The 25,779-nt window shown below is 35.7% G+C and overlaps 21 non-coding genes across 21 annotated transcripts; all 21 read left to right on the plus strand.

Annotated features, from left to right (window-relative positions):
• The first annotated feature begins 4,595 nt into the window (after positions 1-4,595).
• On the plus strand, positions 4,596-4,714 carry LOC143726288 (5S ribosomal RNA). Its single transcript, XR_013198539.1, has one exon. It is a non-coding gene; the product is annotated as a 5S ribosomal RNA (ribosomal RNA).
• A 170-nt stretch (positions 4,715-4,884) lies between these two features.
• Positions 4,885-5,003, plus strand: LOC143726157 (5S ribosomal RNA). Its single transcript, XR_013198412.1, has one exon. It is a non-coding gene; the product is annotated as a 5S ribosomal RNA (ribosomal RNA).
• A 363-nt stretch (positions 5,004-5,366) lies between these two features.
• LOC143726409 (5S ribosomal RNA) lies at positions 5,367-5,485 on the plus strand. Its single transcript, XR_013198658.1, has one exon. It is a non-coding gene; the product is annotated as a 5S ribosomal RNA (ribosomal RNA).
• Positions 5,486-5,666: 181 nt separating this feature from the next.
• LOC143726158 (5S ribosomal RNA) lies at positions 5,667-5,785 on the plus strand. Its single transcript, XR_013198413.1, has one exon. It is a non-coding gene; the product is annotated as a 5S ribosomal RNA (ribosomal RNA).
• A 772-nt stretch (positions 5,786-6,557) lies between these two features.
• LOC143726159 (5S ribosomal RNA) lies at positions 6,558-6,676 on the plus strand. The gene has a single exon (XR_013198414.1). It is a non-coding gene; the product is annotated as a 5S ribosomal RNA (ribosomal RNA).
• A 6,043-nt stretch (positions 6,677-12,719) lies between these two features.
• Positions 12,720-12,838, plus strand: LOC143726160 (5S ribosomal RNA). Its single transcript, XR_013198415.1, has one exon. It is a non-coding gene; the product is annotated as a 5S ribosomal RNA (ribosomal RNA).
• Positions 12,839-13,003: 165 nt separating this feature from the next.
• Positions 13,004-13,122, plus strand: LOC143726368 (5S ribosomal RNA). Its single transcript, XR_013198617.1, has one exon. It is a non-coding gene; the product is annotated as a 5S ribosomal RNA (ribosomal RNA).
• A 172-nt stretch (positions 13,123-13,294) lies between these two features.
• Positions 13,295-13,413, plus strand: LOC143726221 (5S ribosomal RNA). Its single transcript, XR_013198474.1, has one exon. It is a non-coding gene; the product is annotated as a 5S ribosomal RNA (ribosomal RNA).
• Positions 13,414-19,806: 6,393 nt separating this feature from the next.
• On the plus strand, positions 19,807-19,925 carry LOC143726296 (5S ribosomal RNA). The gene has a single exon (XR_013198547.1). It is a non-coding gene; the product is annotated as a 5S ribosomal RNA (ribosomal RNA).
• A 172-nt stretch (positions 19,926-20,097) lies between these two features.
• LOC143726325 (5S ribosomal RNA) lies at positions 20,098-20,216 on the plus strand. Its single transcript, XR_013198574.1, has one exon. It is a non-coding gene; the product is annotated as a 5S ribosomal RNA (ribosomal RNA).
• Positions 20,217-20,590: 374 nt separating this feature from the next.
• LOC143726317 (5S ribosomal RNA) lies at positions 20,591-20,709 on the plus strand. Its single transcript, XR_013198567.1, has one exon. It is a non-coding gene; the product is annotated as a 5S ribosomal RNA (ribosomal RNA).
• A 172-nt stretch (positions 20,710-20,881) lies between these two features.
• LOC143726326 (5S ribosomal RNA) lies at positions 20,882-21,000 on the plus strand. The gene has a single exon (XR_013198575.1). It is a non-coding gene; the product is annotated as a 5S ribosomal RNA (ribosomal RNA).
• A 579-nt stretch (positions 21,001-21,579) lies between these two features.
• Positions 21,580-21,698, plus strand: LOC143726283 (5S ribosomal RNA). The gene has a single exon (XR_013198535.1). It is a non-coding gene; the product is annotated as a 5S ribosomal RNA (ribosomal RNA).
• A 367-nt stretch (positions 21,699-22,065) lies between these two features.
• On the plus strand, positions 22,066-22,184 carry LOC143726294 (5S ribosomal RNA). The gene has a single exon (XR_013198545.1). It is a non-coding gene; the product is annotated as a 5S ribosomal RNA (ribosomal RNA).
• Positions 22,185-22,553: 369 nt separating this feature from the next.
• On the plus strand, positions 22,554-22,672 carry LOC143726284 (5S ribosomal RNA). Its single transcript, XR_013198536.1, has one exon. It is a non-coding gene; the product is annotated as a 5S ribosomal RNA (ribosomal RNA).
• A 362-nt stretch (positions 22,673-23,034) lies between these two features.
• On the plus strand, positions 23,035-23,153 carry LOC143726229 (5S ribosomal RNA). Its single transcript, XR_013198482.1, has one exon. It is a non-coding gene; the product is annotated as a 5S ribosomal RNA (ribosomal RNA).
• Positions 23,154-23,325: 172 nt separating this feature from the next.
• On the plus strand, positions 23,326-23,444 carry LOC143726224 (5S ribosomal RNA). Its single transcript, XR_013198476.1, has one exon. It is a non-coding gene; the product is annotated as a 5S ribosomal RNA (ribosomal RNA).
• A 584-nt stretch (positions 23,445-24,028) lies between these two features.
• LOC143726438 (5S ribosomal RNA) lies at positions 24,029-24,147 on the plus strand. Its single transcript, XR_013198685.1, has one exon. It is a non-coding gene; the product is annotated as a 5S ribosomal RNA (ribosomal RNA).
• Positions 24,148-24,515: 368 nt separating this feature from the next.
• Positions 24,516-24,634, plus strand: LOC143726336 (5S ribosomal RNA). Its single transcript, XR_013198585.1, has one exon. It is a non-coding gene; the product is annotated as a 5S ribosomal RNA (ribosomal RNA).
• Positions 24,635-24,994: 360 nt separating this feature from the next.
• LOC143726161 (5S ribosomal RNA) lies at positions 24,995-25,113 on the plus strand. Its single transcript, XR_013198416.1, has one exon. It is a non-coding gene; the product is annotated as a 5S ribosomal RNA (ribosomal RNA).
• Positions 25,114-25,297: 184 nt separating this feature from the next.
• Positions 25,298-25,416, plus strand: LOC143726225 (5S ribosomal RNA). Its single transcript, XR_013198477.1, has one exon. It is a non-coding gene; the product is annotated as a 5S ribosomal RNA (ribosomal RNA).
• Positions 25,417-25,779: the final 363 nt, after the last annotated feature.

Raw genomic sequence — 25,779 nt, forward strand, 5'->3', positions numbered from 1 at the left:
TATTTTTTGTGCGAATGAGTTCATTATGTTTTGTATCATTGAATGCAAGGGGTTTAACAAAAATTCAGAAAATGGAGAATTTGATGGTTTTGACCAAAAAGTGTGATGTATTATGTTTACAAGAGACGTATTGGGATGATGAAATAGGTAATGAAATGAGGAAATTATGGGATGGTGAAATATATATGAATTGTGATTTGTCGAGGAAGAGGGGTGTAGCAATATTAATTAAAAGAGGGATATTTGAGGAAAACAAAATAGAATATAAAGACACAAGGTGTCGAATAATAATGATTAAATTAGTATACAAAGGGAGAGAAATAAAAGTGTGTAACATTCATGCACCGAATGAGGAAAGTGAAAAGTTTGATTTCTATAAAAGACTAAGTATTATAATGGAGAAACAAGAAAATATTTTCCTGGTAGGGGATTTTAATACAGTGCTGCAGAGAATTGATATAGATGAGTCAATGGTTTTTAGAGCTGATAGAGGGCGAAATGAATTATATAATATGATGAGGAAATACGATTTGGTTGATGTGTGGAGAGAGAGGAATGGTTTTAAAAGGGATTACTCACGAAGGCAAATTGTTGAGGGAGACTTAAAGCAAAGTAGAATAGATTTATTATTATGCGAGAGAAAAGGCCTATACAATGTATCAAAAGCAGTGTATAAAATGTATAGTGAAAGTGATCATGATTTTTTATGGATAACGATGGATTTTAATGAGGTTATCAAAGGGAAGGGGACATGGATGTTAAATACAGAACTTTTAAAAATGGGAACTTACAGAATAGAAATAGAAAGTATAATAATAAGTAGTATAAACGATGAGATGTATGAAAAGGAGAAACGTTTTTGGTGGGATTGCTTGAAAAACAGAATAAAGAGGTTTTCGATACATTACTCTAAAAAAGTACAGAGAGCTAAAAGATTTACAGAAAACAAAGTTAAAAAAGAATGGGATGAAGAAATGAGGAAAATAACTGGTGGAGAGAAAAACATTGATAAGATAATAGAACTACAAGAAAAAATGAAGAATATAGAGGGAGAAAAGTGTAAGGGTGCAATAATAAGGAGCAGAGCCAAAAACATAATAGAAGGAGAAAGAAGTACTAAATATTTTTATGAATTAGAGAAAAATAGGCAGAAAGCAGACATAATTAAAAATATTAACACACAAGATGGAAGGACAGTGGAAGATAAAGAAGGAATATTAAATGAAATTAAAAGATATTACAAGGATCTATTTACGGAAAATGAGGTAAGTGCAGATGATGAGGGTTTCTTATTAGACAAAATCAAAAGTAAAGTGAACAAGGAAGACAGAGAAATGTGTGAGAGCAATATTACGGAGGAGGAAATAGAAACAGCAATTGATCAGTTAAGGAATGGTAAAACTCCAGGAATAGATGGTTTATCAGCGGAATTTTATAAGGTTTTTAAAAATATCCTATGTCCAATATTAAATGAAATATTTATTGATATTATGGAGAAGGGTGAATTAACGCAAAGTATGAAGAGGGGAGTAGTTAAGTTAATATACAAAAGAAAGGGGGAAAGAGGGGATTTAAAAAATTACAGACCACTTAGTATGTTGAATACCGATTATAAAATATTAACGAAAGTATTAGCCAATAGATTAAAAAAAGTTGTGCCTAATATAATCACAACTAATCAAGCATATGCTGTTTTAAATAGAGATATTTCTGATATAACTAATAGTATAAGAGATTTGATATGGTATATGAGGGATGCAAAAGAAAATGGTTATATAATAAGTGTAGATTTGGAAAAAGCGTTTGATAGGGTGGAGCATAAATATTTGATGCATGCAATGGAGAGGTTTGGATTTGGTAAGAATTTTATTAAATGGATAAAATGTATATATACAGACATTACAAGTTGTGTTAAAGTGAATGGGTTTTTAACTGAAGATTTTAAAGTAACGAGATCTATCCGACAAGGATGTCCTATGTCGCCATTGTTATATACTATAGTGTCTGAAACTTTGGGACAGGCAATAGAAATGGAAAAAAGTATAAAAGGAATAGTGATAAAAGGAGAAAAAACAGAACACAAGATATATCAGTATGCTGATGATACAACGTTGTTTATTAAAGACATTAAAAGTGTAGAAAAAGTGATGGAGGTTTTTGGGAAATATTGTGGGGGAACCGGGGCAAAAGTTAATAAAGAAAAAACGACATATATGAGGATTGGGGAAATGAACGAGTTACCAGTCAAAATTCCATTTAAAGAACAGAAAGAAAGTATGAAAATTTTAGGGATAAGAGTTGGAGAAAATGAATGTGTATTAAGGAAGTTGGTATGGGAGGAGGTTATACAAGGAATGGAAAAAAGGTTGAATTTTTGGCGATTAAGAGGATTGTTTTTAAAAGGGAAGGTTTTGGTTTTGAATTCTTTGTTTTTATCTAAAATGTGGTATGTTTTGGGATATGTAAGCATGCCATTAGAAGTATATAAAAAAATAAAAAGTTTAATGCTTAATTTCTTATGGGAAAGCAAACCGGCAAAAATTGCATATGATACTCTAATTGGGAAAGTTGAGGAAGGAGGGCTAGGACTGTTGGATCCTTTAATGAGAATGAAGAGCATAAGAATAAAATTAATTAAAAAATATTGGAATGATGATAAATATGCTTGGAAAGAAGTAATGAGTTTCTTTTTAAACCAATGTGGACAAATAGGAGATGATGTTTTATGGATGAAATTAAAAGAACATATGATGAATAGAATTCCAGAATATTATAAAGAAGTCTTAAGAGCATGGGGAGAGTATGGAAAGCATGTTGTTTGTACATCTTTGAATAAAGATGAGATTTTAAGACAACCACTGTTTTTAAACAAATCACTTAAGGTAGTTGGTCACACAATATTTTTTAAAAAGTGGTATAATGCAGGGTTGAGACAAATTAAAGATATCATGTATGAAGTGGTACCTGGTTTTCTGCCGACACAAGGGATAAGAGATGCAATTGAAGAAAATTATGAAGAAGAAAGTAATTTAGTTTTAGAAGATCAATATGGGAAAATGAAAGAGATAATACCAAAAGAATGGATGAAGGTTTTGGAAGGGAAACCAGGAACAAGTGCAGGTGATAGAATGGAGGTTAGTGTTGAAATCAATAACGAACAACATGCTTTTAATGAATTAAAATTAAGTTTTTTTTATTCCTGTTTTTGTAAAGATGTTTTTAAGAAGCCAAAAGCAGAAGAGTATTGGCAGAGACTATATCCTAATTTGGAAACAAAAGAATTATGGCAAACTCTAAGATCATGGTGGAAAAGTCCTATTTTAGAGAATTTTGATTTTTTGTTAAGACATAATTGTTTGTGGAATGAAATGAGACTGTGTAAGATTGGTGCAGCAATGGATGCAAAATGCAAAGTTTGTACAATAGAAGATGAAGGAGTATTACATTTATTTTTTAAATGTATAAAGTTGAAATGCTTTATTAAAAAATTGAAAGTAATGGTTAGAAAATTGGGAGTAGAAGACAAAGTAATTGATGAGAATTGGGAAACATTATTTTTGTTTGGGTTTAAAGGTAAAGCCAATAATGTTAGCTTTTTAAATATGATATTGGCAGTTGCAAGATTAATAGTTTGGAAAAGAAGGAACATAGTAAAAGAAAAAAAGGGGAGTGTTTCAGTATGTATACTTTTCAAGCAAAGGATGCTTTTTATTCTTCAAGCATTATATGATTATTTTAAAATGGAAGTGAAAGAAGAGGTTTTTGACAAGAATTTTGTACAGAATAACCCGTTTGTGGAAAAAACATGGTTTCATTTCAATGTAAAATTGCCTGCATGTGATTCAGATTGTTCTTAAATGTAATGTAATGTAAATATTTTATAATAAAAAAAAAAATAAATAAAAAAAAAAAAAAAAAAAGGCACGCCCGATCTCGTCTGATCTCGGAAGCTAAGCAGGGTCGGGCTTGGTTAGTACTTGGATGGGAGACCGCCTGGGAATACCAGGTGCTGTGAGCTTTTTAAAAAAAAAAAAAAAAAAAAAAAAAGAGTGCCTGAGCTTCAAAAAGCCTTAAACAGTCTCTGAGATTCTTCAGAAAGCATGAAAGAGTTTGAGTTTTTTCAAAAGTTCTTCTTAGTTTTCTTCACTAATGGTCTAGCCTTTTAAATAAGGCATGGTTAGTACTTGGATGGGAGGCCGCATGGGAATACTAGGTGTTGTAAGCTTTTCTAAGAAAAAAAAAAAAAAGAGTCCCTGAGCTTCCTCAAAAAGTCTTAAAAAGTCTCTGAGATTCTTCAGAAAGCATGAAAGAGTTTGAGTTTTTTCAAAAGTTCTTAGTTTTCTTCACTAATGGTCTAACCTTTTAAATAAGGCCTGGTTAATACTTGGATGGGAGGCCGCATGGGAATACTAGGTGTTGTAAGCTTTTTTAAGAAAAAAAAAAAAAAGAGTCACTGAGCTTCTTCAAAAAGCCTTAAAAAGTCTCTGAGATTCTTCAGAAAGCATGAAAGAGTTTGAGTTTTTTCAAAAGTTCTTCTTAGTTTTCTTCACTAATGGTCTAACCTTTTAAATAGCCCAATTTTGGCAGCAGTTTTCGCTTACGGCCATACCACCTTGGGCACGCCCGATCTCGTCTGATCTCGGAAGCTAAGCAGGGTCGGGCCTGGTTAGTACTTGGATGGGAGACTACCTGGGAATACCAGGTGCTGTAAGCTTTAAAAAAAAAAAAAAAAAAAAAAAGAGTGCCTGAGCTTCAAAAAGCCTTAAAAAGTCTCTGAGATTCTTCAGAAAGCATGAAAGAGTTTGAGTTTTTTCAAAAGTTGTTCTTAGTTTTCTTCACTAATGGTCTAACCTTTTAAATAGCCCAATTTTGGCAGCAGTTTTCGCTTACGGCCATACCACCTTGGGCACGCCCGATCTCGTCTGATCTCGGAAGCTAAGCAGGGTCGGGCCTGGTTAGTACTTGGATGGGAGACCGCCTGGGAATACCAGGTGCTGTAAGCTTTTGAAAAAAAAAAAAAAGAGTGCCTGAGCTTCAAAAAGCCTTAAAAAGTCTCTGAGATTCTTCAGAAAGCATGAAAGAGGTTGAGTTTTTTCAAAAGTTCTTCTTAGTCTTCTTCACTAATGGTCTAACCTTTTAAATAAGGCCTGGTTAGTACTTGGATGGGAGGCCGCATGGGAATACTAGGTGTTGTAAGCTTTTTTAAGAAAAAAAAAAAGAGTCCCTGAGCTTCTTCAAAAAGCCTTAAAAAGTCTCTGAGATTCTTCAGAAAGCATGAAAGAGTTTGAGTTTTTTCAAAAGTTGTTCTTAGTTTTCTTCACTAATGGTCTAACCTTTTAAATAGCCCAATTTTGGCAGCAGTTTTCGCTTACTGCCATACCACCTTGGGCACGCCCGATCTCGTCTGATCTCGGAAGCTAAGCAGGGTCGGGCTTGGTTAGTACTTGGATGGGAGACCGCCTGGGAATACCAGGTGCTGTGAGCTTTTTAAAAAAAAAAAAAAAAAAAAAAAAAAAAAGAGTCACTGAGCTTCTTCAAAAAGCCTTAAAAAGTCTCTGAGATTCTTCAGAAAGCATGAAAGAGTTTGAGTTTTTTCAAAAGTTGTTCTTAGTTTTCTTCACTAATGGTCTAACCTTTTAAATAGCCCAATTTTGGCAGCAGTTTTCGCTTACGGCCATACCACCTTGGGCACGCCCGATCTCGTCTGATCTCGGAAGCTAAGCAGGGTCGGGCCTGGTTAGTACTTGGATGGGAGACCGCCTGGGAATACCAGGTGCTGTAAGCTTTTGAAAAAAAAAAAAAAAGAGTGCCTGAGCTTCAAAAAGCCTTAAAAAGTCTCTGAGATTCTTCAGAAAGCATGAAAGAGGTTGAGTTTTTTCAAAAGTTCTTCTTAGTCTTCTTCACTAATGGTCTAACCTTTTAAATAAGGCCTGGTTAGTACTTGGATGGGAGGCCGCATGGGAATACTAGGTGTTGTAAGCTTTTTTAAGAAAAAAAAAAAGAGTCCCTGAGCTTCTTCAAAAAGCCTTAAACAGTCTCTGAGATTCTTCAGAAAGCATGAAAGAGTTTGAGTTTTTTCAAAAGTTCTTCTTAGTTTTCTTCACTAATGGTCTAACCTTTTAAATAAGGCATGGTTAGTACTTGGATGGGAGGCCGCATGGCAATACTAGGTGTTGTAAGCTAATCTAAGAAAAAAAAAAAAAAAGAGTCCCTGAGCTTCTTCAAAAAGCCTTAAAAAGTCTCTGAGATTCTTCAGAAAGCATGAAAGAGTTTGAGTTTTTTCAAAAGTTCTTCTTAGTTTTCTTCACTAATGGTCTAACCTTTTAAATAAGGCCTGGTTAATACTTGGATGGGAGGCCGCATGGGAATACTAGGTGTTGTAAGCTTTTTTAAGAAAAAAAAAAAAAAAGAGTCACTGAGCTTCTTCAAAAAGCCTTAAAAAGTCTCTGAGATTCTTCAGAAAGCATGAAAGAGTTTTAGTTTTTTCAAAAGTTGTTCTTAGTTTTCTTCACTAATGGTCTAACCTTTTAAATAGCCCAATTTTGGCAGCAGTTTTCGCTTACGGCCATACCACCTTGGGCACGCCCGATCTCGTCTGATCTCGGAAGCTAAGCAGGGTCGGGCCTGGTTAGTACTTGGATGGGAGACCGCCTGGGAATACCAGGTGCTGTAAGCTTTTGAAAAAAAAAAAAAAGAGTGCCTGAGCTTCAAAAAGCCTTAAAAAGTCTCTGAGATTCTTCAGAAAGCATGAAAGAGGTTGAGTTTTTTCAAAAGTTCTTCTTAGTCTTCTTCACTAATGGTCTAACCTTTTAAATAAGGCCTGGTTAGTACTTGGATGGGAGGCCGCATGGGAATACTAGGTGTTGTAAGCTTTTTTAAGAAAAAAAAAAAGAGTCCCTGAGCTTCTTCAAAAAGCCTTAAAAAGTCTCTGAGATTCTTCAGAAAGCATGAAAGAGTTTGAGTTTTTTCAAAAGTTGTTCTTAGTTTTCTTCACTAATGGTCTAACCTTTTAAATAGCCCAATTTTGGCAGCAGTTTTCGCTTACGGCCATACCACCTTGGGGCACTGTTGAGCAACCAGGAAGTGGTGTGTCTGCAAAACCAAGAGGTTCTCTGATTTTTTGTTTGTTTTATGTTTTTTTTGTTTAAAAGTTTGTGTTAGTTTTTTTGTAGTATAGTTTTGTTTTTTTGTTTTAAACCACAAACCAGCAGCTGCGTGCTGCCTGGGGAGTGGTTTTTGTTTTGTTTTTTTTCGTTAGAATGAGTGATACGGACAGACTACTCGGCATCAACACGGAAATGGCGGCAGAAACTGAAATGGCAAAAGAACAAAGGACTGAATTAAGACAACGAGAAAAGATCATAAGCAACACCAAAAGACTATACAAGAAGGAGGCAACAATAACTATTGATGTGAGTGAAACAAGAGATGGCAATGGAGAGAATATCATCAAAGCAATAACAAAGAAAATCGGTGTGGAAGGAATTTTGGCAGTGCGCCCAAAACAACAGAAACAATATGAGGTAACAATGGAAAATGAGGATTTATGTGATGAACTGTTAAACGGACTGGAGATTAATGGACAAATGTGTGAAGTGAAGAAGTTGGAAGACAGGGAGTATGTAGTATCGTTTATGCATCTACCCGTTTATCTGGAGGACGAGGAAATCATAACAAAACTGGAGGGGTGGGGAGTTATCCCCGTCTCAACTGTAAAGAGGAGATACTATCCAGGCACGGGCATTGAAGATGGCACAAGGTTCATTAAGGCAAAATTCCCAAGAGAGGTTGCGTCACTTCCATACAGTACGCGGTTTGAGACAGCAGAGGGAACTCAGCATTTTCGGGTGATACACAATAAGCAGGTTAAAACCTGCCGGTTGTGTATGAGCCCGGAGCATATCCTGAAAGACTGTCCAGACTTCAAGTGTCGCAAATGTGAGGAGCATGGCCACTTTGCACGGGAATGCAATGCAGTGAAGTGCCCAGACTGTTTTAAAACACTAAACAAATGTGAATGCTGGATGCAGAACAACGAGGAAGAGGAGGAGCAACAAGTGAACGGGCAGATGCATAACGATACTACAGAAACTCAAGAAACAAACAAAAAGGAAGAACAATATGAGACAACAGGAGGAGAGAAACAAGGGACTAGTAAAGAACAAGAAAATGAGGAGCAACAGGAAGTAGGAGATCAAGAGGAAAGAATGGAGGAAGATGAATCAACAGAAGAAACAATATCAAGGGGAGAAGAACTGAATGAAGTAAAACTGGCACGAGATGAAGGAAAGAAGAACCAAACGGAGGCACAAAATGACAGAGAACTGGGAATAATGCCACGAAGAAAACAACAGAAGGTAACACCTAATTTAGAACTGGCAAAAAGAAAAAGACTTAAACAATTAGATAATACGGTTGAGGGGTTGAGAAGGGAAGACGGAGAAGATAATCAAGAATGAACGTTTTTAATTATTTATTTTTGTACAGTATGGTTTTAAATTTGGTATGTTGGAATGCAAGAGGTTTAATCGGTAAAAGGAAATTTGAAATGTTAAATGAACTATGTAAAAAACAAGATGTGATAATTTTACAAGAAACAAACTGGAAAGAAGAAATGATAGAGGATGTGAAAAATAGATGGAAAGGGCAAATATTTTATAATAATGGTGATGGAAGGTTGGGAAGAGGGGTAGCAATTTTAATAAGAGAAAATGTTGAAATTAATTCATGTGAAGTATATAATGACAAAAAAGGCAAATGTAATGGGATTAAAATTACACAAGGTGATAATGAATTTGTGATAATTAACTTGCATGCACCTACGCATGAGGGAGAAAAAAGGGAATTTTTTGAGGGAATTAGGATTTTAACAAAGAAATGGAATAATTTAATTTTAGTTGGGGATTTTAATACAGTTTTTAGTAAAATTGACATGGCGGATGGGATGGTTTTTAAAACAGATGTGGGAAGGAAAGTGTTAAAAGAGATGATGGAGGAGAGAAATTTGATTGATGTCTGGAGAGATGAAAATGAAAGAAAAAGAGACTTTTCCAGAAGACAATTAGTAGGGAATTTCATGTGTCAGACAAGAATAGATTTTATTTTGAGTGTAAGGGAAATGGAATGTTTTCTGGAGGAAATTTGTTATAAGGATACCAGCTTGAGTGATCATAAGATGCTTTTATGGAAAATTGATTTTAGTAGAGAAAAAAAAGGGCCTGGTGTGTGGATTTTAAATTCAGGAATACTGGCAAATGAAAGTTACAGAATAGGAATTGAAGGAATATTAGAAAAAGAGAAAGAGGATGGAATGTACTTTGAAGATAAAAGATTGTGGTGGCAAAATGTAAAATATGAAATAAAGAAATATTCTATGAATTACAGTAAACTGGTACAGAGGGTCAAAAAAGCAAAAGAGGTAAAAATAAGGGCAAAGCTAAGAGACGAGACAAATAAAAGTAAAGTACAGATAGAACAGATAATACGGTGGGAAGAAGAGCTAAGGAAATTTGAGGAAGAAAAGTGTAAAGGAGCAATATTAAGAAGTAAGGCAAAATATACAATTGAAGGAGAGAAATGTACAAAATTTTTCTTTGGTTTAGAAAAAAACAGAAGAAAAGCGGAAATGATAAAAGAATTACAAAATAAAAAAGGAGAAATAGTGAAGGACATAAAAGGGATTTTAAAAGAAGTAAAAGAGTATTATGGAGAACTTTTTGGAACAAAAGGAATAGATGAAAAAGAGAAAAACCTATTACTAGAGTGTGTTACGGCTAAAGTAAGTAAAGAGGATAAGGAAGAATGTGAAAAAGAAATTAGCAAAGAGGAAATTATACAAGCTATAAATAGTTTAAAAGGAAGGAAAAGCCCAGGCACGGATGGGATAGTAAATGAATTCTATAAAGTTTTTAAAGAGAGAATAAGTGAAATTTTACAAGAAGTATATCAGGAGATTTTTAAGAAAGGGGAAATTGACCAGAGGATGAGTATGGGATTGATGAAATTGATTTATAAAAGGAAAGGAAGTAAAAATATTTTAAATAATTTTAGGCCAATAACAATGTTAAATACAGATTTGAAAATACTAGCTAAGGTTCTTGCAAACAGACTTAAAAATGTTTTACCAACAGTTATAATGACTAACCAAGCGTATGGGGTGAGAGGGAGAGATATTGCAGATATTACAGGTGGTATAAGAGACATAATAAGTTATTTAAATGAAACACAGGAGGATGGATATGTTGTTAATTTAGATTTTGAAAAGGCTTTTGATAGGGTAGAACATGGGTTTTTATTTTCAATTTTAGAACATTTTGGGTTTGGGAAAAATTTTAATGATTGGATAAAGATTTTATATAAAAATGTAATGACAAGAGTAAAGTGTAATGGGTTTTTAACTGAACCTTTTAGAATAACCAGGTCTATTAGACAAGGATGTCCACTTTCTGCACAGCTGTATACTTTGGTAGCAGAACCTATAGGATTAATGATTAAAAAAGATGAATGTATAAAAGGTATTAGAATAGAAGAAGGCAAAGAAGAAAAAAGGATATTTCAGTATGCAGATGACACAACGTTGTTTTTAAAAGATTTAGAAAGTGTGAAGGAAGTAATGAGAAAAGTAGAGAGATATGGAAAAGGAACAGGAGCAAGAGTGAATGAAGAAAAGACAGTGTACATGAGGTTTGGAAGGGTACCAAATTTGGTTGGGGTTGTACATTTTGAGGAAGTAAAAGAAACAAAAATTTTGGGGGTGACTTTAGGGAAAGATGAGAAGGGGGCAAGAGAAAGAATGTTTGAAATGATGGTGGGAGAAATGGAGAGGAGATTAATTTTTTGGAGGGGAAGGATGTTAAGTTTGAAAGGGAAAATTTTAGTGGTAAATGCATTAATGTTATCTAAAATGTGGTATATTTTAACTGTTAGTGCAACACCAAGATGGGTGGAAATGAGACTAAAAAGATGCGTGACAGAATTCGTTTGGGAGAAAAAACCCCCAAGAGTTGCATATAACACTTTGATTGGACAGACAGATAAAGGAGGGATGGGGTTAGCTGATGTAGAACTAAAGAAGAAAAGTATGAGGATCAAAGTGGTGAAAAAATATATAGATGAAGAGGAAAAGGGGGAATGGAAAGAAACAATGAAATATTTTTTGAACAAATGTGGGGAGGTGAAATTGGGGGATAGTGTTTTATGGATGAAAATGAAGGAGTGGATGTTTAAAGGAGTACCAGAATTTTATAAGGAAGTTTTAAAAGCTTGGGGTTTTTTCCTCTCTAAGGTGGATTTTAAGCCAGCGGAGAGAGAAGAGATTTTAAACCAACCATTGTTTTTTAATAAAAAATATTGTGAATAATGGGAAGGAAATGTTTTTTAAAAAATGGTGGGCGGTTGGAATTTCAAGAGTAAGAGATATATTGTATGAAATAAGGGACGGATTTTTACCAATGCAAGTGATCATTGATGAGTTAGAGGAGGCAAAGGAAGAGTATGATATAAGTTGTGTAAAGAAACAATATGAAGAGATGAAAAATGCAATACCTAATGAGTGGCTGAATAAAATACAGAGTGGGGAGAGAAGAAAGAAGGGAGAATTGAAATGTTTTTTTACAAATCAAGGTAAAAGAATGGAGTTAAAATTGGGGAATATGAAAATGTTTTATCATGTTTTTATGGAAGAGGCTTTTAAAAAGCCGAATTCAAATGAGATGTGGTTGAGACATTTTAATGGTTTGAGTGAGAAAGAAATATGGAAAAATATGAGAGGGGTTTTAATAAGCACAGAATTGGAAAGCTTGGATTATTTTATTAGGCATAATGTTATTTATTCAGAAATGAGACTGTGTTTAATGAAAAAAGAGCTAAATGCATTGTGTAAGGTGTGTAAAAAACAAGATGAAGGTTTGCTGCATTTGTTTTTACTGTGTGAAAAATTAAGTGCCTTTTTAAAAATGGTAAAGAATATGATAAATGAGCTAAGGGAAAAAACAGAAGAGGGAGATTGGCAAAGAATTTTGATGTTAGGAATGGAGGAGAAGTGTAAAAACAAAGAGGTTATAAATCTTTTATTTATGCTTGCAAGAAAGGCTATTTGGAAAAGAAGGAATATAGTTAAAATTAGAGATGTTGCGATAGATGTGTGGATTCTATATAAAAATATGGTGAAAGACTATATGTTAACACTCTATAACTATTGGAGATTGGAGGGAAAAGAAGAAGTGTTTTTTAAAATGTACACAAATGAAGTGGGAAATATATTTAAGAAATATAAAATAGAACTAGACATATAAAGGAGGCAAAGAATTTAAGATCTGGTTGGGGAAAACTGTAACAAATATTTCTGAGATCAAGTTGTTTTTAATGAGAATTGTCTGTATTTGTGCACTTTGTTCTGTATTGTTTTAAGAATTTTTAATAAAAAAAAAAAAATAAAAAAAAATAAAAAAAAAGGCACGCCCGATCTCGTCTGATCTCGGAAGCTAAGCAGGGTCGGGCCTGGTTAGTACTTGGATGGGAGACCGCCTGGGAATACCAGGTGCTGTAAGCTTTTAAAAAAAAAAAAAAAAAAAAAGAGTGCCTGAGCTTCAAAAAGCCTTAAAAAGTCTCTGAGATTCTTCAGAAAGCATGAAAGAGTTTGAGTTTTTTCAAAAGTTTTTCTTAGTTTTCTTCACTAATGGTCTAACCTTTTAAATAGCCCAATTTTTGCAGCAGTTTTCGCTTACGGCCATACCACCTTGGGCACGCCCGATCTCGTCTGATCTCGGAAGCTAAGCAGGGTCGGGCCTGGTTAGTACTTGGATGGGAGACCGCCTGGGAATACCAGGTGCTGTAAGCTTTAAAAAAAAAAAAAAAAAAGAGTGCCTGAGCTTCAAAAAGCCTTAAAAAGTCTCTGAGATTCTTCAGAAAGCATGAAAGAGGTTGAGTTTTTTCAAAACTTCTTCTTAGTTTTCTTCACTAATGGTCTAACCTTTTAAATAGCCCAATTTTGGCAGCAGTTTTCGCTTACGGCCATACCACCTTGGGCACGTCCGATCTCGTCTGATCTCGGAAGTTAAGCAGGGTCGGTCCTGGTTAGTACTTGGATGGGAGACCGCCTGGGAATACCAGGTGCTGTAAGCTTTTTAAAAAATAAAATAAAATAAAAAAGAGTCCCTGAGCTTCAAAAAGCCTTAAAAAGTCTCTGAGATTCTTCAGAAAGCATGAAAGAGTTTGAGTTTTTTCAAAAGTTCTTCTTAGTTTTCTTCACTAATGGTCGAACCTTTTAAATAGCCCAATTTTGGCAGCAGCTTTCGCTTACGGCCATACCACCTTGGGCACGCCCGATCTCGTCTGATCTCGGAAGCTAAGCAGGGTCGGGCCTGGTTAGTACTTGGATGGGAGACCGCCTGGGAATACCAGGTGCTGTGAGCTTTTTTTTTTAAAAAAATAAAAAAAATAAAAAAGAGTGCTTGAGCTTCAAAAAGCCTTAAACAGTCTCTGAGATTCTTCAGAAAGCATGAAAGAGTTTGAGTTTTTTCAAAAGTTCTTCTTAGTTTTATTCACTAATGGTCTAACCTTTTAAATAAGGCATGGTTAGTACTTGGATGGGAGGCCGCATGGGAATACTAGGTGTTGTAAGCTTTTCTAAGAAAAAAAAAAAAAAAGAGTCCCTGAGCTTCTTCAAAAAGCCTTAAACAGTCTCTGAGATTCTTCAGAAAGCATGAAAGAGTTTGAGTTTTTTCAAAAGTTCTTCTTAGTTTTCTTCACTAATGGTCTAACCTTTTAAATAAGGCCTGGTTAATACTTGGATGGGAGGCCGCATGGGAATACTAGGTGTTGTAAGCTTTTTTAAGAAAAAAAAAAAAAAAGAGTCACTGAGCTTCTTCAAAAAGCCTTAAAAAGTCTCTGAGATTCTTCAGAAAGCATGAAAGAGTTTGGGTTTTTTCAAAAGTTCTTCTTAGTTTTCTTCACTAATGGTCTAACCTTTTAAAAAGCCCAATTTTGGCAGCAGTTTTCGCTTACGGCCATACCACCTTGGGCACGCCCGATTGGTACGTTCCAGGAAGTGTTTGGTCTCAGTGGGGTGGAAGAGGTTCACCCAAAAGTTTTGTGTTTTGTTTTGCGGTTTTGTGTATGTTAAATAAGTGTTTTTGTTTAAGTTTTTCGTATTAGTTTTTGTATTTGTCCTCCCAACAGCTTAGCTGATTGGGAGGGATTGAGTTTTTTTTTTTTTGGAGAAATGGACGGACAAACGGCTATGGATAAGGACTTGGCACGAGAAACACGTCGGAGAAAGGAAAATGGACTGGACAAAGGACAACGAGAAAAGGATTACCCTGAAAAGAGAAACAGAAGAAACTACAGGAAGGACGCAACGATTGTGATTGATTTGATGGAGGTACAGGACGGGAAGGCGGAGGATATTATAAAAGCATTGACGGAGAAGGTGGATGTGACGAATATACTAGCGATAAGACCAAAAATGATGAAGGAATATGAAATTACATTTGAGAAAGAGGAAGATATTGAGAAGCTGGATGATGGACTGATAATAAAAGGAAAGATGTGTGAAATTAAAAAATTGAATAATAAGGACTTGGTTGTCTCTTTCATGCATCTGCCTGCTTATCTGGAGGATGACGTAATCCTGCAAAAGCTGGAAGGATGGGGGGTAACTCCCATTTCACAGATTAAAAGAAGATTGTACACAGGCACCAGCATAGAGGATGGAACCAGGTACATGAGAGTACGCTTCCCGAAAGAAGTGCATTCTTTGCCCTACAGCATGAAAGTGGAAACGGAAGAGGGTCCTCAGTATTTCAGAGTGATACATAGCCAGCAGATGAGAACCTGCAGGTTGTGTATGAGCACTGAACATATGATGAAGGACTGTCCGGAATTCAAATGCTTTAAATGCGAGGAAAAGGGCCACTTCGCGAGGGACTGCAAAGCGGAGAGGTGCCTGGGCTGCAAGCTTGTGTTGAGCAGGTGTGAGTGCGACGACGGAGACCAACAACAGGAGGAAGAACTGATGAGCGGGCAGATGCATGAGGCAGACAGAGAAGAGAAGCAACGCGAGGGCATGGAAGGAACGCCAAGAGAGGAGATTGTAAGCGCGGATGTTGAGGGCATAACGGAACGGAGTGGACTAACGATAGACAATGAGGAAACGGAGGAACGAATGGAAGTAACTGGGACTTTGCAAACTGAACTGGAAAAGATAGAGGAGCAAGATCAAGTCACGGAGAAAGAAAAAAGGGACAAAGGAAGTGAAAACATGGACGACGGTGGTACAAAGGGAATAACAAGTAAAAGAAGAAGGACAAGTAAGGTAATTCCAAATTTAGATAAAGCAAGGAAAAAAGTTTCTTTTGAAAAAAGTGATGAGAAACAGGACTGTGGAGAAAATGTAAAGGAAGGAGAGGAAATGAACTGAAAGAATGGGGATTTTTAATTTTTTTATCTTTTATTTTATTGTGCTGACTATTGTGACTTTAAATGCAAGAGGTTTAATGAACTGTGTGAAATTTGAAAAAGTGAAGGAAATGTGCAAAGAAGAGGATATAATTTTATTGCAAGAGACAAACTGGAAAGATAATGCAATGGAGGATTTTAAAAGAAAATGGGAAGGGGAATTATTTTTTAATAATAAAGAAGGGAAAGGAGGTGGAGTGGCAGTGTTAATAAGAAAAGACAGAGGTATTAAGGCAAAATTGATATATAAGGACATAAAAGGGAAATGCATGGCTGTAGAAATTAAGATAGAAGAAGAAGATTTTATTTTGATAAACGTACATGCTCCAAATGACCAAATGGAAAAGAAAATGTATTTTAATGATATATCTAGAGTAATGAAAGAATGGAAGAAGGTAATAATTGGGGGAGATTTTAACACTGTTTTTAGTAAAATGGACATGGTGAATGGAATGATTTTTAAGTCGGATGTGGGTAGCAAGAGTTAAAGTTATTGATGGGAGGAAAAAATATGATGGACGTGTGGAGGGAGAGGAATGAAAAAAAGAAGGAATTTACAAGAAGGCAGCAGGTGGGGAATTTTATGTGTCAAACCAGAATAGATTCCTTTTTAAACACCAGGAATTTAGAACATTTTATTGATGGGATTTTTTATAAAGAAACCACTTTAAGTGATCACAAAATGGTATTAATGAGACTAGATTTTAAAAGAGAAAGGAAGGGACCAGGGGTTTGGATTTTAAACACTGATGTCTAAAAGGAAGAGCATTTTAAAAAAGGGATAGAAAACATTTTAGATGAAGGAAAAAAAGACTTGATGTACATTGAAGATAAAAGACAATGGTGGGAAAACATGAAATATGAAATTAAGAAATACACAATAAACTACTGTAAGTTGTTACAAAAGGTGAAAAGAACAGAGGAGGAAGAAATAAGAGAAACGCTAAGAAAAGAGTTAAACAAAAATGAAGTAAACGTGCAAAGAGTACTTGAAGTTGAGGACAAATTGAAGAAAATAGAAGAGAAGAAATACAAGGGGGCGATGTTAAGAAGTAAAGCAAAATGTACGGTGCAAGGGGAGAAATGTAACAAATTCTTTTTTAATCTTGAGAAAAGCAAGGGGAGGGCAGAAATAATTAAGGAAATTAAGATTAAAGAAGGACAAGCGGTTTTAAACACAGAAGGGATTTTGAAAGAAATAAGCCAGTTTTATGAAGAACTTTTTAAATCAGAAGGAGGAGATGAAGAAAAAAGGATTTTTTTAATTAAACAGATAACAAAAAAAGTCAGTGAGACAGATAAGGGGGTTTGTGAAAGAGAAATAACAACAGAAGAAATTATACAGGCCATAAATCAGTTAGGAGTAAAGAAAAGCCCAGGAATAGATGGAATTGGAAATGAGTTTTATAAGATTTTTAAGGAAAAAATTAGCATAATTTTAAAAGAAATCTATGGAGAAATTTTTAAAAAAGAAAGAGTACACCCAAGAATGGGACTGGGATTAATGAAAATCATTTATAAGAGAAAAGGAGACAAAACGGAATTGAAGAATTATAGGCCTATCACAATGTTAAACACAGATTTAAAAATTTTAGCCAAAGTTTTAGCAAACAGATTAAAAGAGATAATGCCGGATATAATTGAAACTAACCAGGCTTACGGAGTTAAGGGGAGGGACATTGCGGATATCACAAGCAGTATAAGAGATATAGTGGGATATATAAAAGAAAAAGGAAAGAGCGCATATGTAATAAGTATGGACTTTGAGAAGGCTTTTGACAGAGTGGAACGAGGGTTTTTAATGGTAATTTTAAAACAATTTGGGTTTGGAGAGAATTTTATCAAATGGATTTCAGTTTTATACAGTGATATTTTAACAAAAGTAAAATGTAATGTTTTTTTAACGCAACCTTTTAAAGTTTTAAGATCAATCAGACAAGGATGTCCACTGTCCGCACAGTTATATTCTTTGGTGGCAGAACCTTTAGGGCTTTTAATAAATAGAGACAAAGAGATAAAAGGGATACAATTTGAAGGAAGAAAAGAATTAACTCCAATTTTTCAATATGCAAATGATACGACAGTTGTGGTGGAAAATAGGGAAAGCATAAAAGAAGTGATGAGAAAAATAAAATGTTATTGCGAAGGCTCAGGGGCAAAAATAAATTAGGAAAAAACAATATATATGAAGTTTGGAAGGACAGAGAGTTTAACAGATGTTTTTAAATTTAAGGAAGTACAAGAGATGAAGATTTTAGGGGCAATTGTAGCAAAAAATGAGAAGGAAGCTATTGATAATATGTGGGAAGAGACATTGGGAGAAATGGAAAGAAGATTGATTTTTTGGAGAAATAGATTTTTAAGTTTGAAAGGGAAAATTTTAACTGTAAACAGTTTAATGTTATCAAAGATGTGGTATAAATTGCAAGTAATGTCATTACCAAACTGGGCTTTTAAGAGAATAAAAACGATTGTTTTAGAATATTTATGGGATAAAAAGCCTTCAAGGGTAGCGTATTATACGCTCATAGGAAAACCGGAGGAGGGAGGGATGGGACTGGTGGATGTGGAACTGAAAATGAAAAGCATGAGGGTAAAAGTGGTAAAGAAGTACTTGGATGATAATAATAGAGCTGATTGGAAGGAATTGATGGTATTTTATTTAAATAAATGTGGGAATTTTAACCTGGGGGAAAACACTTTATGGATGAAGATAAAAGCTGGGATGATGGAGGGAATTCCACAATTTTATAAAGAGGTTTTAAATGCTTGGAGGCTTTTTGTGACAGAGGTGGATTTTAATCCAGAAGGGAGGGAAATGATTTTAAATCAACCTTTGTTTTTAAATGACAAAATAAAGATAAATGAGCGTGATATCTATTTTAAGAAATGGATGCAAGCAGGCATTGTAAAAGTGAGGGATATTTTATGGGAGTGGAAGGAGGGATTTTTACCACTACAAGTGATAAAGGATGCGATGGAGGAGGAAAAGGAAGACTATAATGTGATCAGTTTAAAAAAACAATATGAAGATGTTAAAAAAGCAATCCCAGGTCAATGGTTAGAGGAGGTCAACAATAATGATGGAAAAGAAAACAAAATGACGGTGTATCTAAAATGTAAAGACAAGAAGGTGGATTTTAATATGGGAACTGTGAAAATGTTTTATGAGTTTTTTAGAAACAGAGTTTTTAAAAAACCAGGGGCTAATGAGGTTTGGTTAAGGAATTTGAATGGAATTGAAGAAAAAGATGTCTGGAAAAACAGAGCATGGAGTTGGTTAGATGTAGGTTTGGAATGTTTGGATTATTTTATTAGACAAAATGTGATATATACTGAAATGAGATTGTGTATAATGAAAAAAGAAAGTAATGCACAATGTAAAGTGTGTAAGAAGGAAGATGAAGGGATTTTACACTTGTTTTTATATTGTGAAAAGCTTAATTTTTTTTTTAATGAACTGAAAGATTTTATAAAAGAATTAAGAGGAAAAGAAGTGGTTGCTGAATGGGATACATGTTTTATGTTGGGAATGGCAGAAAAAAATGTAAATAAGAAGCTTGTGAATTTGTGCTTACTACTGGCGAAGAAAGCAATATGGAAAAGAAGGAACATAGCAAAAAACAGAGATGTTGTTTTAGATCTATGGGGGCTTTTTAAACCGATGGTAGATGATTATGTGGAAATATTGTACAATTATTTTAAAATGGAGAGCAAAATGGGGGAATTTTATGGAATTTTTAACAAGGATGTCATGTGTGTTTTTAAACAAAAACACTTTTACTTGCCAAAGTATTGAACAAGATGGAAATGTATAAATATATAATGATGTGTTTTATGTAAAGCAATGATAAAAAATTTAATAAAAAAAAAAAAAAAAAAAAAAAAAAAAAAAGGCACGCCCGATCTCGTCTGATCTCGGAAGCTAAGCAGGGTCGGGCCTGGTTAGTACTTGGATGGGAGACCGCCTGGGAATACCAGGTGCTGTGAGCTTTTAAAAAAAAAAGAGTGCCTGAGCTTCAAAAAGCCTTAAACAGTCTCTGAGATTCTTCAGAAAGCATGAAAGAGTTTGAGTTTTTTCAATAGGTTCTTCTTAGTTTTCTTCACTAATGGTCTAACCTTTTAAATAAGGCCTGGTTAGTACTTGGATGGGAGGCCGCATGGGAATACTAGGTGTTGTAAGCTTTTTTAAGAAAAAAAAAGAGACCCTGAGCTTCTTCAAAAAGCCTTAAAAAGTCTCTGAGATTCTTCAGAAAGCATGTAAGAGTTTGAGTTTTTTCAAAACTTCTTCTTAGTTTTCTTCACTAATGGTCTAACCTTTTAAATAGCCCAATTTTGGCAGCAGTTTTCGCTTACGGCCATACCACCTTGGGCACGCCCGATCTCGTCCGATCTCGGAAGCTAAGCAGGGTCGGTCCTGGTTAGTACTTGGATGGGAGACCGCCTGGGAATACCAGGTGCTGTAAGCTTTTTAAAAAATAAAATAAAATAAAAAAGAGTCCCTGAGCTTCAAAAAGCCTTAAAAAGTCTCTGAGATTCTTCAGAAAGCATGAAAGAGTTTGAGTTTTTTCAAAAGTTCTTCTTAGTTTTCTTCACTAATGGTCGAACCTTTTAAATAGCCCAATTTTGGCAGCAGTTTTCGCTTACGGCCATACCACCTTGGGCACGCCCGATCTCGTCTGATCTCGGAAGCTAAGCAGGGTCGGGCTTGGTTAGTACTTGGATGGGAGACCGCCTGGGAATACCAGGTGCTGTGAGCTTTTTAAAAAAAAAAAAAAAAAAAAAAAAGAGTGCCTGAGCTTCAAAAAGCCTTAAACAGTCTCTGAGATTCTTCAGAAAGCATGAAAGAGTTTGAGTTTTTTCAAAAGTTCTTAGTTTTCTTCACTAATGGTCTAACCTTTTAAATAAGGCCTGGTTAATACTTGGATGGGAGGCCGCATGGGAATACTAGGTGTTGTAAGCTTTTTTAAGAAAAAAAAAAAAAAAGAGTCACTGAGCTTCTTCAAAAAGCCTTAAAAAGTCTCTGAGATTCTTCAGAAAGCATGAAAGAGTTTGAGTTTTTTCAAAAGTTCTTCTTAGTTTTCTTCACTAATGGTCTAACCTTTTAAATAGCCCAATTTTGGCAGCAGTTTTCGCTTACGGCCATACCACCTTGGGCACGCCCGATCTCGTCTGATCTCGGAAGCTAAGCAGGGTCGGTCCTGGTTAGTACTTGGATGGGAGACCGCCTGGGAATACCAGGTGCTGTAAGCTTTTTAAAAAATAAAATAAAATAAAAAAGAGTCCCTGAGCTTCAAAAAGCCTTAAAAAGTCTCTGAGATTCTTCAGAAAGCATGAAAGAGTTTGAGTTTTTTCAAAAGTTCTTCTTAGTTTTCTTCACTAATGGTCCAACCTTTTAAATAGCCCAATTTTGGCAGCAGTTTTCGCTTACGGCCATACCACCTTGGGCACGCCCGATCTCGTCTGATCTCGGAAGCTAAGCAGGGTCGGGCTTGGTTAGTACTTGGATGGGAGACCGCCTGGGAATACCAGGTGCTGTGAGCTTTTAAAAAAAAAAAAAAAAAAAAAAAAAGAGTGCCTGAGCTTCAAAAAGCCTTAAACAGTCTCTGAGATTCTTCAGAAAGCATGAAAGAGTTTGAGTTTTTTCAAAAATTCTTCTTAGTTTTATTCAATAATGGTTTAACCTTTTAAATAAGGCATGGTTAGTACTTGGATGGGAGGCCGCATGGGAATACTAGGTGTTGTAAGCTTTTCTAAGAAAGAAAAAAAAAAAGAGTCCCTGAGCTTCTTCAAAGAGCCTTAAACAGTCTCTGAGATTCTTCAGAAAGCATGAAAGAGTTTGAGTTTTTTCAAAAGTTCTTCTTAGTTTTCTTCACTAATGGTCTAACCTTTTAAATAAGGCCTGGTTAGTACTTGGATGGGAGGCCGCATGGGAATACTAGGTGTTGTAAGCTTTTTTAAGAAAAAAAAAAAAAGAGTCACTGAGCTTCTTCAAAAAGCCTTAAAAAGTCTCTGAGATTCTTCAGAAAGCATGAAAGAGTTTGAGTTTTTTCAAACGTTCTTCTTAGTTTTCTTCACTAATGGTCTAACCTTTTAAATAGCCCAATTTTGGTAGCAGTTTTCGCTTACAGCCATACCACCTTGGGCACGCCCGATCTCGTCTGATCTCGGAAGCTAAGCAGGGTCGGGCTTGGTTAGTACTTGGATGGGAGACCGCCTGGGAATACCAGGTGCTGTAAGCTTTAAAAAAAAAAAAAAAGAGTGCCTGAGCTTCAAAAAGCCTTAAAAAGTCTCTGAGATTCTTCAGAAAGCATGAAAGAGGTTGAGTTTTTTCAAAAGTTCTTCTTAGTCTTCTTCACTAATGGTCTAACCTTTTAAATAAGGCCTGGTTAGTACTTGGATGGGAGGCCGCATGGGAATACTAGGTGTTGTAAGGTTTTCTAAGAAAGAAAAAAAAAAAAGAGTCCCTGAGCTTCTTCAAAAAGCCTTAAAAAGTCTCTGAGATTCTTCAGAAAGCATGAAAGAGTTTGAGTTTTTTCAAAAGTTCTTCTTAGTTTTCTTCACTAATGGTCTAACCTTATAAATAGCCAAATTTTGGCAGCAGTTTTCGCTTACGGCCATACCACCTTGGGCACGCCCGATCTCGTCTGATCTCGGAAGCTAAGCAGGGTTGGGCCTGGTTAGTACTTGGATGGGAGACCGCCTGGGAATACCAGGTGCTGTGAGTTTTTAAAAAAAAAAAAAAAAAAGAGTGCCTGAGCTTCAAAAAGCCTTAAACAGTCTCTGAGATTCTTCAGAAAGCATGAAAGAGTTTGAGTTTTTTCAAAAGTTCTTCTTAGTTTTCTTCACTAATGGTCTAACCTTTTAAATAAGGCCTGGTTAGTACTTGGATGGGAGGCCGCATGGGAATACTAGGTGTTGTAAGCTTTTTTAAGAAAAAAAAAAAAAAGAGTCACTGAGCTTCTTCAAAAAGCCTTAAAAAGTCTCTGAGATTCTTCAGAAAGCATGAAAGAGTTTGAGTTTTTTCAAAAGTTCTTGTTAGTTTTCTTCACTAATGGTCTAACCTTTTAAATAGCCCAATTTTGGTAGCAGTTTTCGCTTACAGCCATACCACCTTGGGCACGCCCGATCTCGTCTGATCTCGGAAGCTAAGCAGGGTCGGGCTTGGTTAGTACTTGGATGGGAGACCGCCTGGGAATACCAGGTGCTGTAAGCTTTAAAAAAAAAAAAAAAAGAGTGCCTGAGCTTCAAAAAGCCTTAAAAAGTCTCTGAGATTCTTCAGAAAGCATGAAAGAGGTTGAGTTTTTTCAAAAGTTCTTCTTAGTTTTCTTCACTAATGGTCTAACCTTTTAAATAAGGCCTGGTTAGTACTTGGATGGGAGGCCGCATGGGAATACTAGGTGTTGTAAGCTTTTTTAAGAAAAAAAAAAGAGACCCTGAGCTTCTTCAAAAAGCCTTAAAAAGTCTCTGAGATTCTTCAGAAAGCATGTAAGAGTTTGAGTTTTTTCAAAACTTCTTCTTAGTTTTCTTCACTAATGGTCTAACCTTTTAAATAGCCCAATTTTGGCAGCAGTTTTCGCTTACGGCCATACCACCTTGGGCACGCCCGATCTCGTCTGATCTCGGAAGCTAAGCAGGGTCGGGCCTGGTTAGTACTTGGATGGGAGACCGCCTGGGAATACCAGGTGCTGTAAGTTTTTTAAAAAATAAAATAAAATAAAAAAGAGTCCCTGAGCTTCAAAAAGCCTTAAAAAGTCTCTGAGATTCTTCAGAAAGCATGAAAGAGTTTGAGTTTTTTCAAAAGTTCTTCTCAGTTTTCTTCACTAATGGTCTAACCTTTTAAATAGCCCAATTTTGGCAGCAGTTTTCGCTTACGGCCATACCACCTTGGGCACGCCCGATCTCGTCTGATCTCGGAAGCTAAGCAGGGTCGGGCCTGGTTAGTACTTGGATGGGAGACCGCCTGGGAATACCAGGTGCTGTGAGCTTTTTTTTTTTTTTAAATAAAAAAAATAAAAAAGAGTGCTTGAGCTTCAAAAAGCCTTAAACAGTCTCTGAGATTCTTCAGAAAGCATGAAAGAGTTTGAGTTTTTTCAAAAATTCTTCTTAGTTTTATTCACTAATGGTCTAACCTTTTAAATAAGGCATGGTTAGTACTTGGATGGGAGGCCGCATGGGAATACTAGGTGTTGTAAGCTTTTCTAAGAAAAAAAAAAAAAAAGAGTCCCTGAGCTTCTTCAAAAAGCCTTAAAAAGTCTCTGAGATTCTTCAGAAAGCATGAAAGAGTTTGAGTTTTTTCAAAAATTCTTCTTAGTTTTATTCACTAATGGTTTAACCTTTTAAATAAGGCATGGTTAGTACTTGGATGGGAGGCCGCATGGGAATACTAGGTGTTGTAAGCTTTTCTAAGAAAGAAAAAAAAAAGAGTCCCTGAGCTTCTTCAAAAAGCCTTAAAAAGTCTCTGAGATTCTTCAGAAAGCATGTAAGAGTTTGAGTTTTTTCAAAACTTCTTCTTAGTTTTCTTCACTAATGGTCTAACCTTTTAAATAGCCCAATTTTGGCAGCAGTTTTCGCTTACGGCCATACCACCTTGGGCACGCCCGATCTTGTCTGATCTCGGAAGCTAAGCAGGGTCGGGCCTGGTTAGTACTTGGATGGGAGACCGCCTGGGAATACCAGGTGCTGTGAACTTTAAAAAAAAAAAAAAAAAAAGAGTGCCTGAGCTTCAAAAAGCCTTAAACAGTCTCTGAGATTCTTCAGAAAGCATGAAAGAGTTTGAGTTTTTTCAAAAGTTCTTCTTAGTTTTCTTCACTAATGGTCTAACCTTTTAAATAAGTCCTGGTTAGTACTTGGATGGGAGGCCGCATGGGAATACTAGGTGTTGTAAGCTTTTTTAAGAAAAAAAAAAAAAGAGTCACTGAGCTTCTTCAAAAAGCCTTAAAAAGTCTCTGAGATTCTTCAGAAAGCATGAAAGAGTTTGAGTTTTTTCAAAAGTTCTTCTTAGTTTTCTTCACTAATGGTCTAACCTTTTAAATAGCCCAATTTTGGTAGCAGTTTTCGCTTACAGCCATACCACCTTGGGCACGCCCGATCTCGTATGATCTCGGAAGCTAAGCAGGGTCGGGCTTGGTTAGTACTTGGATGGGAGACCGCCTGGGAATACCAGGTGCTGTAAGCTTTAAAAAAAAAAAAAAGAGTGCCTGAGCTTCAAAAAGCCTTAAAAAGTCTCTGAGATTCTTCAGAAAGCATGAAAGAGGTTGAGTTTTTTCAAAAGTTCTTCTTAGTTTTCTTCACTAATGGTCTAACCTTTTAAATAAGGCCTGGTTAGTACTTGGATGGGAGGCCGCATGGGAATACTAGGTGTTGTAAGCTTTTTTAAGAAAAAAAAAAGAGACCCTGAGCTTCTTCAAAAAGCCTTAAAAAGTCTCTGAGATTCTTCAGAAAGCATGTAAGAGTTTGAGTTTTTTCAAAACTTCTTCTTAGTTTTCTTCACTAATGGTCTAACCTTTTAAATAGCCCAATTTTGGCAGCAGTTTTCGCTTACGGCCATACCACCTTGGGCACGCCCGATCTCGTCTGATCTCGGAAGCTAAGCAGGGTCGGGCCTGGTTAGTACTTGGATGGGAGACCGCCTGGGAATACCAGGTGCTGTAAGCTTTTTAAAAAATAAAATAAAATAAAAAAGAGTCCCTGAGCTTCAAAAAGCCTTAAAAAGTCTCTGAGATTCTTCAGAAAGCATGAAAGAGTTTGAGTTTTTTCAAAAGTTCTTCTCAGTTTTCTTCACTAATGGTCTAACCTTTTAAATAGCCCAATTTTGGCAGCAGTTTTCGCAGCAGTTTTCGCTTACGGCCATACCACCTTGGGCACGCCCGATCTCGTCTGATCTCGGAAGCTAAGCAGGGTCGGGCCTGGTTAGTACTTGGATGGGAGACCGCCTGGGAATACCAGGTGCTGTGAGCTTTTTTTTTTTTTAAAAATAAAAAAAATAAAAAAGAGTGCTTGAGCTTCAAAAAGCCTTAAACAGTCTCTGAGATTCTTCAGAAAGCATGAAAGAGTTTGAGTTTTTTCAAAAATTCTTCTTAGTTTTATTCACTAATGGTCTAACCTTTTAAATAAGGCATGGTTAGTACTTGGATGGGAGGCCGCATGGGAATACTAGGTGTTGTAAGCTTTTCTAAGAAAAAAAAAAAAAAAGAGTCCCTGAGCTTCTTCAAAAAGCCTTAAAAAGTCTCTGAGATTCTTCAGAAAGCATGAAAGAGTTTGAGTTTTTTCAAAAATTCTTCTTAGTTTTATTCACTAATGGTTTAACCTTTTAAATAAGGC

This window comes from Siphateles boraxobius, unplaced genomic scaffold (genome assembly GCF_051911475.1).
Source record: "Siphateles boraxobius isolate OS27281-9 unplaced genomic scaffold, OSU_SipBor_1 77, whole genome shotgun sequence".
Lineage (NCBI taxonomy): Eukaryota > Metazoa > Chordata > Actinopteri > Cypriniformes > Leuciscidae > Siphateles > Siphateles boraxobius.